Source organism: Medicago sativa, chromosome 4, assembly GCF_051527215.1.
Source record: "Medicago sativa cultivar Bolivia chromosome 4, Bolivia_mono, whole genome shotgun sequence".
Lineage (NCBI taxonomy): Eukaryota > Viridiplantae > Streptophyta > Magnoliopsida > Fabales > Fabaceae > Medicago > Medicago sativa.
Window position 1 is genome coordinate 15,898,506 of NC_140752.1, and position 8,995 is coordinate 15,907,500.

Consider the following 8,995-nt stretch of genomic DNA (forward strand, 5'->3'; position numbering starts at 1 on the left):
TTTTATTTTGGTAAAAAATTTAATTCATAGAGTTATTTTAGGAACTTCCTTTTTGCATAATATTATGCCCATCAAAAATATTGATCAAAAAGGAATTACTACTTTGATTGATAATCAAGAAATTACTTTTGAGTTTATCACTAATCCTCATACTAGGATGCTTAATGAAGTTATGGATATTCTTAGCAAAAAAGAAAAACAAATATGTTTTCTTAAAGAAGAAATAAATCTTCTTAATATAGAAGAACAATTTAAAAAGGCTGATACACAAAGACAAATTAAGTCTTTAGAGCTTCAATTCAAAAATGAAGTCTGTAATGATCTTCCCAATGCTTTTTGGGATAGAAAGAAACATATGGTTTCTCTTCCTTACATTGATGGCTTTAATGAAAGTCAAATTCCTACTAAAGCCAAATCGGCTCAAATGAATAATACTTATCAAGATTTATGTAGGAAAGAGATTCAATCTCTTCTTGACAAGGGATTAATTAGAAAATCTAAATCTCCTTGGAGTTGTACAGCTTTTTATGTTAATAACGCAGCTGAAAAGGAACGTGGTGTTCCTAGACTTGTCATTAATTATAAACCTCTTAATAAAGTGTTAAGATGGATTAGGTATCCTATTCCAAACAAAAAAGATTTGTTAGATAGATTAGCAACTGCTGCTATCTTTTCAAAATTTGATATGAAGTCTGGTTATTGGCAAATCCAAATTAAGGAATCAGATAGATATAAAACTGCCTTTTCTGTACCTTTTGGTCAGTTTGAATGGCTGGTGATGGCTTTTGGTTTAAAGAACGCGCCATCAGAATTTCAAAAAATTATGAATGATATTTTCGAGTCATACTCAGAGTTTGTTATTGTCTACATTGATGATGTTTTAGTTTTTTCTAAAACTATAGATCAACATGTTAAACATTTGAAAATTTTCAAAGAAGTTGTTAAGCGTAGTGGGCTTGTCGTTTCTGCACCCAAAATGAAACTTTTTCAGACCAAAATTAGGTTTTTGGGTCATACTATTGATAAGGGAACTATTATTCCTATTGATAGAAGTATTGAATTTGCTTCTAAATTTCCAGATATTATTCTGGATAAAACTCAATTACAAAGATTTTTAGGTAGTCTTAACTATGTGTCAGACTACTATGAGTATTTATCTAAAGATACAGCTATTCTGTATAATAGATTAAAATATAAACCTAAACCCTGGACTAATGAACATACTCAAGCTGTTCAGAGGATTAAGAGTAAAGTCAAGTGTTTACCCTGCCTTTCTCTAGCTAATCCTAATTATTTCAAAATTGTTGAAACTGATGCTTCCAATTTGGGTTATGGGGGAATTCTTAAACAAGTTAACCTACTTCTAATAAAGAAGTGTTAGTTAGATTTACTTCAGGAAAGTGGAATCCCACTCAAACTAAGTATTCTACGGTTGAGAAAGAAATGCTTTCTATTATTAAATGCATCTCTAAATTTCAGAGTGATTTACTTAATCAAAAGTTTTTGCTTAGGATTGATTGTAGTTCGGCAAAACCTATTATTGAAAAAGATGTTAAGAATCTTGTAGCAAAACAAATTTTTGCTAACTGGCAAGCTCAATTATCTGCCTTTGAATTTGATATTCAATATATTAAAGGAGAAAATAACTCTCTTGCTGATTTCTTAACTCGTGAATTTTTGCAGGGATATGACAACCCCTTATAGGGGAAGAGGAGGCCGTGGCCAATATGGTCGAGGCTATCAAGGGAGCAATAATATGTTGCCCCAAGCTCAATCCACTCCTAATGTTCCGGTAATAGGAGATTGGTCTGTTGTGCAATACAACAAAGGAAGACCCACCTTTTCAAATATGAAAAAGGAAAAAGAAGAAGCATCTTCTTCTTCGACTTCTAAGGGTAAGAATATTTCTTACAAGCAAATAACTCAAGAAGAATCTTCTCAAGAGTATTTAGAAAATTCTATTGTTGAAACCATCATGTATATTGATGATGAAGACCTCTCGCTAAATAATAGTGATGGTTGGTCCATTAAAGACAGGTATTTGGACACTAGAGGCTATCCAGGAATGGCTGGAAAATCTAGACCTCATCTTGAGATGCTCTTGATCGGATCAGGGTCAGTTACCATTACTCATAATCACCATAATGGTAATACTAAAGACTTTATAAGTTTTTCTAAATGTCATATTAATAAAATTCTTCTTCCTAAAGACTGGGGAATTAACCCAAATAATGAAAAGGCTATTATAGATAGTCAAAACAATCCTATTAATTTCAACTATTGGGATTATGTTAACGCTTTTACCCAAATGTTTTATTACCAGAATCCTAAGAACAAGCATTCTTGGTTCTTTTCTATTAACCCAGAAATTGTGGAAAAATCTATCCCAAACTGGTTCTTTTCTTGGTGGCAAAAATTTGGTCCATCTTTAGAAATTCTACCTGAAGAAATAAAAAATTTGTATACCTCTTGGTGTAATACTAGCCCTTTAATTGAAAAGGTTGCGTCTAGTAAACTTATTACAGGACAATGTCCTTGTCTGTTTTTCTGTAAATTTCAAATTCCATGGATCTGGAGATGGAATATCACTATCTCTGAAGACAGGTTTAATGTTCCTATTCTCCAAAGAAATTTCTTTTATAAATTTTGGACTAATATGAGTCCAGACGACCTTAAAATTATGGTTGATAAAATTAAGGCTTCTATCTCATCAGATAAAGTCAAGAGTGTTAAAAATTCCAACACTCAAAACTTCTCTATGAATGAAGTAAAAACTTATTTTCAGAGGAAATATCCTCAAGAGACTAATGATCAAATTAAGGTCAGAGTTCTTGACTTCATGAAAGACCAGTTTTCTGCTCTTTCCCGGAAGATAATATGTCAGTCTCATCAAAAGGATCCAAAGAAATTGATGAAGACGAAGAAGTTCTACCTGGTGAATCTCAACAACGATGGAAGATATTTGGGACTCTATGATTGAAATTGTCGCTAGCAAGGCCAAATAATTTCCCTCCGCAATTATCGCAAAGAATCTTTTGGTGGACAACATGTCCCTGTCAGCTTTTGCTTTAGTCGTAATCAGCTTTAGCTTTTTCATTTGCTTTATCTTTTTGACAACTTTGTAAAAGTTGTTTGTCATGTTGTATTTATTGTCGAAGTGACGATGGGGCCCATTGTGCACCCGGCTTTAACAATAATGTTGCTTTGTCGTTTGTTTTTGGCTATCGATTGTTCAGGTCGCCTTTTACCGGTTCAAATGGTGGACCTCTTTTCCTATATATAGGAAGTTTATTTTCTTTCAGAAGCACGCTTTGCTTCCGCCTCTTGTAACATTTTCTAGTTTAATACATAAACTTTGTGAATCCTTGTCTTTTTTTAGAATTTTCTTAAGATCTTCATCAACTCTGAGCTAAGAAGAAACTTTTGGTATGTTGGTACTAGAATACCTGTTGGAGAGCGTATTTGCACTCTTTTACAAAATTTACGTTGTCCTTCTTTGACACATTTTAGATGGTACAAGGATACCTTTCTATCAAGACTTTTTATGATTGAAAATCCTAATAGCAGCCATTGGAAAGCTAAATTTGTTGATGGCTTACCTCATCTTTTTGCCGAAAAAATTAGGCAATCTTTAAGAAATAGAAATGATGGGATAAATATTAATTACCCAGAATTAACTTATGGTCAAATTACAAATACTTGTATTCAAGAAGGCCTTTCTTTATGTAATGACATAAAGTTAAAGAATCAGCTTAAAAAGCAGAAATTAACTGAGAAACACCAATTAGGTGAATTTTGCGAACAATTTACCTTCGACTTAGGTAAACCTGCAGTTGAAAGAAAGAATAAGAAGAAAATTAGTTCTTCTAATGATACTTCTCAAACTAAGAGAAAGAAACATCATAAGTCTTCTAATAGGAAGAAACATAGAGAAAATTTCTCTAAAAGAAAGTCTAGGGAAAATTTTCCTAGTTCTAAAAACAAAAGGAAAGCTGATAAGTTTTCCAAAGATATTACTTGCCATAAATGTGGCAAAGCTGGTCATTATGCCACCCAATGCTGGACTAAAAAACAGCTTAATGACATAGAAGATGATAATCTTCGATCTCAACTTGAGAAAGTTTTATTTAAATATTCTGATAATGAATCAGAAGATAGTAATGAAGTCATAGATCAAATCAATGATTCTTCAAGTGATAGCAAGTCTAATAAAAGCTCAGACTCTGATTGTCTTTGCAGTGAAGAAATAGACTATTGGAAACAAATAGTCGAAATGAATGGTTTAAATGTTCTAACTGCAGAACATGATGAAGCTTTAAAAACTATTGACAGTATTTCAGACAATAATCTGAAAAGAAAAATGTTAGAATTTCTTATTAAAGATGGTTCTAATAAGGATAAAGGTCCTCAAATTATTGAGACACCTTATAGAATTAGTGAAGTCTTATCTAGATTTCGTGAAACCAATATTAAAGAAACACCTGTTTCTACTGATGATTTAAAAAGAGAAATTAATCTTTTAAAGGGTGAAATATCTCAGATAAAAAGAGATAATAATATATTATCTCAGAGGGTTTCTAAATTAGAAACTTTAAAGATTGAGGAAATTATTCAAGACATTCCTAAAATTGAAAATTCTAAACCTTCTACTTCCGAAGAAAAATCTGAAAATACTTTTTTAACTACTCTTCAAAGGGTTACTTCACAAAAATGGTTTGTGAAAATTACTTTAGTTATTAATAAAGAGTATATTCTTAAAAATGAAATTGCTTTGGTTGATAGTGGTGCAGATTTGAACTGCATTCAGGAAGGAATTATTCCTACAAAATATTTTTATAAAACTACTCAATCTCTAACCCAAGCTGGAGGAGATAAACTTCAAGTTAATTATAAACTTTCTAATGGTTATATTTGCAACCAAAATATTTGTTTACCAACTAATTTTATTTTGGTAAAAAATTTAATTCATAGAGTTATTTTAGGAACTTCCTTTTTGCATAATATTATGCCCATCAAAAATATTGATCAAAAAGGAATTACTACTTTGATTGATAATCAAGAAATTACTTTTGAGTTTATCACTAATCCTCATACTAGGATGCTTAATGAAGTTATGGATATTCTTAGCAAAAAAGAAAAACAAATATGTTTTCTTAAAGAAGAAATAAATCTTCTTAATATAGAAGAACAATTTAAAAAGGCTGATACACAAAGACAAATTAAGTCTTTAGAGCTTCAATTCAAAAATGAAGTCTGTAATGATCTTCCCAATGCTTTTTGGGATAGAAAGAAACATATGGTTTCTCTTCCTTACATTGATGGCTTTAATGAAAGTCAAATTCCTACTAAAGCCAAATCGGCTCAAATGAATAATACTTATCAAGATTTATGTAGGAAAGAGATTCAATCTCTTCTTGACAAGGGATTAATTAGAAAATCTAAATCTCCTTGGAGTTGTACAGCTTTTTATGTTAATAACGCAGCTGAAAAGGAACGTGGTGTTCCTAGACTTGTCATTAATTATAAACCTCTTAATAAAGTGTTAAGATGGATTAGGTATCCTATTCCAAACAAAAAAGATTTGTTAGATAGATTAGCAACTGCTGCTATCTTTTCAAAATTTGATATGAAGTCTGGTTATTGGCAAATCCAAATTAAGGAATCAGATAGATATAAAACTGCCTTTTCTGTACCTTTTGGTCAGTTTGAATGGCTGGTGATGGCTTTTGGTTTAAAGAACGCGCCATCAGAATTTCAAAAAATTATGAATGATATTTTCGAGTCATACTCAGAGTTTGTTATTGTCTACATTGATGATGTTTTAGTTTTTTCTAAAACTATAGATCAACATGTTAAACATTTGAAAATTTTCAAAGAAGTTGTTAAGCGTAGTGGGCTTGTCGTTTCTGCACCCAAAATGAAACTTTTTCAGACCAAAATTAGGTTTTTGGGTCATACTATTGATAAGGGAACTATTATTCCTATTGATAGAAGTATTGAATTTGCTTCTAAATTTCCAGATATTATTCTGGATAAAACTCAATTACAAAGATTTTTAGGTAGTCTTAACTATGTGTCAGACTACTATGAGTATTTATCTAAAGATACAGCTATTCTGTATAATAGATTAAAATATAAACCTAAACCCTGGACTAATGAACATACTCAAGCTGTTCAGAGGATTAAGAGTAAAGTCAAGTGTTTACCCTGCCTTTCTCTAGCTAATCCTAATTATTTCAAAATTGTTGAAACTGATGCTTCCAATTTGGGTTATGGGGGAATTCTTAAACAAGTTAACCTACTTCTAATAAAGAAGTGTTAGTTAGATTTACTTCAGGAAAGTGGAATCCCACTCAAACTAAGTATTCTACGGTTGAGAAAGAAATGCTTTCTATTATTAAATGCATCTCTAAATTTCAGAGTGATTTACTTAATCAAAAGTTTTTGCTTAGGATTGATTGTAGTTCGGCAAAACCTATTATTGAAAAAGATGTTAAGAATCTTGTAGCAAAACAAATTTTTGCTAACTGGCAAGCTCAATTATCTGCCTTTGAATTTGATATTCAATATATTAAAGGAGAAAATAACTCTCTTGCTGATTTCTTAACTCGTGAATTTTTGCAGGGATATGACAACCCCTTATAGGGGAAGAGGAGGCCGTGGCCAATATGGTCGAGGCTATCAAGGGAGCAATAATATGTTGCCCCAAGCTCAATCCACTCCTAATGTTCCGGTAATAGGAGATTGGTCTGTTGTGCAATACAACAAAGGAAGACCCACCTTTTCAAATATGAAAAAGGAAAAAGAAGAAGCATCTTCTTCTTCGACTTCTAAGGGTAAGAATATTTCTTACAAGAAAATAACTCAAGAAGAATCTTCTCAAGAGTATTTAGAAAATCCTATTGTTGAAACCATCATGTATATTGATGATGAAGACCTCTCGCTAAATAATAGTGATGGTTGGTCCATTAAAGACAGGTATTTGGACACTAGAGGCTATCCAGGAATGGCTGGAAAATCTAGACCTCATCTTGAGATGCTCTTGATCGGATCAGGGTCAGTTACCATTACTCATAATCACCATAATGGTAATACTAAAGACTTTATAAGTTTTTTCTAAATGTCATATTAATAAAATTCTTCTTCCTAAAGACTGGGGAATTAACCCAAATAATGAAAAGGCTATTATAGATAGTCAAAACAATCCTATTAATTTCAACTATTGGGATTATGTTAACGCTTTTACCCAAATGTTTTATTACCAGAATCCTAAGAACAAGCATTCTTGGTTCTTTTCTATTAACCCAGAAATTGTGGAAAAATCTATCCCAAACTGGTTCTTTTCTTGGTGGCAAAAATTTGGTCCATCTTTAGAAATTCTACCTGAAGAAATAAAAGATTTGTATACCTCTTGGTGTAATACTAGCCCTTTAATTGAAAAGGTTGCGTCTAGTAAACTTATTACAGGACAATGTCCTTGTCTGTTTTTCTGTAAATTTCAAATTCCATGGATCTGGAGATGGAATATCACTATCTCTAAAGACAGGTTTAATGTTCCTATTCTCCAAAGAAATTTCTTTTATAAATTTTGGACTAATATGAGTCCAGACGACCTTAAAATTATGGTTGATAAAATTAAGGCTTCTATCTCATCAGATAAAGTCAAGAGTGTTAAAAATTCCAACACTCAAAACTTCTCTATGAATGAAGTAAAAACTTATTTTCAGAGGAAATATCCTCAAGAGACTAATGATCAAATTAAGGTCAGAGTTCTTGACTTCATGAAAGACCAGTTTTTCTGCTCTTTCCCGGAAGATAATATGTCAGTCTCATCAAAAGGATCCAAAGAAATTGATGAAGACGAAGAAGTTCTACCTGGTGAATCTCAACCAGATCCAACGATGGAAGATATTTGGGACTCTATGATTGAAATTGTCGCTAGCAAGGCCAAATAATTTCCCTCCGCAATTATCGCAAAGAATCTTTTGGTGGACAACATGTCCCTGTCAGCTTTTGCTTTAGTCGTAATCAGCTTTAGCTTTAGCTTTTCTTTTGCTTTATCTTTTTGACAACTTTGTAAAAGTTGTTTGTCTTGTTGTATTTATTGTCGAAGTGACGATGGGGCCCATTGTGCACCCGACTTTAACAATAATGTTGCTTTGTCGTTTGTTTTTGGCTACCGATTGTTCAGGTCGCCTTTTACCGGTTCAAATAGTGGACCTCTTTTCCTATATATAGGAAGTTTATTTTCTTTCAGAAGCACGCTTTGCTTCCGCCTCTTGTAACATTTTCTAGTTTAATACATAAACTTTGTGAATCCTTGTCTTTATTTAGAATTTTCTTAAGATCTTCATCAACTCTGAGCTAAGAAGAAACTTTTGGTATCAGAGCCTGGTTTAGGGTTTAGGGTTATATATATATATATATATATATATATATATATATATATATATATATATATATATATATATATATATATATATATATATATATATATATATATATATATATATATATATATATATGGTCAAGTAGCGTGCCGGCTAGAGAAATTCACCTTAAAAGTGAATAAGTGAGGTGTTCGGGGTTCGAACCCCAGCCCCTGCATAAATTATGCATTATCCTTTACCAAGTGAGCTAAGCTCACGGAGACAGGTGCTCATATATATTGTAAATACTTGGGTTATACATATACTGACAGTATAAATTACCAAGTGAGCTAAGCTCACGGAGACAGGTGCTCATATATATTGTAAATACTTGGGTTATACATATACGACAGTATAAATACTTAACATTGTTAATTAAATTTGTTTAGTTTGAATCTTGAGTGAAATAAAAAAATTGTAATTTTATTATTATAATGTAAAGTAATAACAAGCATTCTAGGCTTATCTAAAAAAAAGCATTCTAGACTCAAAATTAATAATTAATATTAAACATATGGTTATGATATGCATATTAAAAAATAAAATTAATTTTGTATTGGAAAAAA